Source organism: Tupaia chinensis, unplaced genomic scaffold (assembly GCF_000334495.1).
Source record: "Tupaia chinensis unplaced genomic scaffold, TupChi_1.0 Scaffold148698_1, whole genome shotgun sequence".
NCBI lineage: Eukaryota > Metazoa > Chordata > Mammalia > Scandentia > Tupaiidae > Tupaia > Tupaia belangeri.
In genome coordinates, this window is record NW_006208547.1 from 874,788 (window position 1) to 878,030 (window position 3,243).

Genomic DNA, 3,243 nt, shown 5'->3' on the forward strand with positions numbered 1-3,243 from the left:
TGTCTCGTCATTCATTTTTAATAAAACATCAGTTTGTGTAGGTGGGTGTTGGACAGCTTCGACCTGTCCTTTCCTTTGCATTGTTTCCTTTTGTTCACTCACAGAGTTCTGAGTTGGGCACTGTGGTAGGTGGAAATACAACAAAGAGCAGAGCAGGCACCCTGATGGTCTCACAGCAAGCCACTAATGAAGTCCCTCCAATTAAACGGAAGATGGAGAACTATAGCTGTGTTGAGAGCTTCCAGGGAGCACCAGGCTGGGCTATGATGGAGTCTGCCTGAAGCAGGCAACTTCTCTCACATCACTCGTGAATCAAAGTGCTCCACATTCGAGGCATTCCATGCGTGAGAAATGCTATGAGGTATAACTAGGATTTTAACAACTAGCACCTAATATGAAATTTTTAAAAATTTTCATTTCTGGAAATGGTTTCCCTGAAAAACATGTTTCAAGCTTCTTTCCTTGTCTTATCTCTGAATTTATCCTTTCAAACATGACTCCCACGGGTTCCAGGCCCAACTTGCCACACCTTCATGCTACCTCCCATCTGCTCCCAAGCTGCCACATTCCTAGTGCGATTTGTGTTCCCAGGTATGGTAATTCCCACCCATAAGAACCAAATGCTCTGTGATAAGGACTCCAGTGACCCCTTCATCCTCTTCTACAGGGTCTGCCCTTGTCTCGGACAGTCCACGTCTTGGCCCATCTGTTGTACTCTCTCCCTGTGACATTTTTCCCTTCGTCTGTGGACTGATCTAGTTGCAGACACATTTTTCCAAATGTTAGTCTGTGGTGACTGCCTCTCAGCCTTGCTCGTCAGCCAAATATCCAGCATCCACCTACATGGCCCTCCTCTGCTGTCCCGTGGCACTGCTAATCCACACCTGACTTGACAATCATTCCCTAGAGAGTTGGTGCCGACAGTGGGTATTTGCAAGACATTCATAGGATTAGCTTTGTGAAGAAGGAGATGTTTGAATTGATCCTGAAAATCAGATTCAACTGAAATAGACAGAGGAAAAGGAAAAAGGCCTTTCTGGTTGACAAGATCTTGAGAGCATAAATGCTGAGCGGAAAGCATGCGAACTGTACTGGAGGACAGTGAGTAAACCTGGACCTGTGGCTTCAGGACACATTTACCAGATGTTAACCATGTCCCAAATTCCTGTTAATGCTGGGAATGAAAGATGAATAAAACAAACTTTCTTTTTCTCAGAAGCTGACAGAAAAATCAGAGACTATATATGGAAAATAAGAAGAATCTTATTAATTTTTTTAAGAATTATTTATTTTGTTTTACTTATAATTCTTTAATTTGCTACAGGGCACATGTGCTTACCAGACAGAGAGAAAAAAATGAGAAGGCAAGCTGCCACGTCTGAGACTTGAACTACAATTGGCCTTGTGGGAGTACGGTGCCTTAACCACCATACCACCTGCTGGCTCTTATATTGGGATTTAAAGTACAAACATGTTTAGACTTCATTCTTTAGAAAATAGGAGTTTTAATACTGTCCTCAGACATTTTAAATAGAAGATATGAAAAACTATGGATTTGTATGTCTACCCTCTACAGACTACAGAAATATTTCACATTTTCTATAGAACTGGTAAATTTATATATAATCTTGTTCCTTTATCTATTGATAGAATTGATCTTATGTAGAAAATACTTAAGTTGTAATAGTTACTTTTATACTTATTATATATATATATATATATATGTGTGTGTGTGTGTGTGTGTATATATATATATACATATATATATACAAATATATATACATATATATATAATTTTGTTTTCCTCTATGAAGCCAAAAATAACCCTGTAGGAAGACATCTACTTTATGCAGATAAAGCATTGTAAACTTTTTTCTTGCAGTTCAATCATTGACAAACTTTAGTAGATAAGCATAACTTTTGATGAGAAGGTTAATGTAATGGAAAATTAACAATAGACTAAAAACACATTTTACTATCTAATTAGTGTTTAATTAGGACAGAATTTTCATTTCTGCTATGAAAAAATGTTGATTGCTGAAAAATGTGCACTCTTCTTTTAAAAACTTCTTTCTCATACATACACACAAACAAGCATACACTCAACTGCATAGTTTTATATACAAATCACAATTTTTTATTTAACTATTTATTCTTCCCTCAGAATACACCTCCTAAATTCCCTTATTTAGGCTTTTGAAAATGATTGCTTATTTCTCTTTTAAATAATTTGTTTCTCAGAACCATTTTTCAGTGTAATAACTATTGCTTTTAGACATTTTGATCTATTATTAAGCCATTTATAATTGTAATTTTGAATGGGATCTACCTTTGCAGCATATGGAATCAAAAAATCAGGGCCAAATGGCACCCATTTTCAAGTATTTGAAGTGTGTTAATACCATTACTCTTTGTTTTCTATTTTTTGTTTGTTTTTGCTTTTTGCCAGAGGGTGCATGTGCTCACCAGGAGAGAGAGAGAGAGAGAGAGAGAGCACACCCAAATGGAGAGTGGCCATTCTTCAATTGTTTCTCCATTTCTCCATCCTCTTGAGATTTTGGACACACAGGCACACCTGTCTGGCATTTTTTTTTTTTTAACTGCCATGGATTTGAACAATGGTCAGCCATGTGGGATCTGTCTACCTTAACCACTCAACTACGGGGACATCACAACACACTACTCTCTGTTATTGCTTTTATGTAGTATAAAATATAAAGTGGTAGACTCTGAACATTGTGTGCTAAAAAAATAAACCTATATTTCTTTCGGCATAGATTCTCCAAAAGAGATGCTTACTAAGTTATCTCTTTACACTGCCTGTTAGTGACAAACTTTTTTTACATTTCCATAATACAGGTGAGGATATGGGGGGCTCATCAGGTGATGAAGCTGTGACTTCAATCCACGCAGACCTGCCTGTCATTATATTTCACTGTCCGAGACAATTTGTTGTATTTAGGGAGAATTGTCTTGCAGGTAAAGTTGTTAAGTAGTAAAATTGGTTGGTAAATGGGGTTGGTAACTGTAATAGTACTCTTTTTTGGGGGGGAGGGGAGAGATTTTCACTATAGGGCGCGTGCGCTCGCCAGACAGACAGAGACATAGAGACAGAAAGCGAGAAATCACCCCCCCAGGGGGGTTGGTCATGCCGCAATCCCTTCTCCTCCATTCTCCTCTCGGGATCTTGGGCATGCACGCACACGCACCTGGCGTGAGTTTTAAGCCACCGGGTCCGGGACG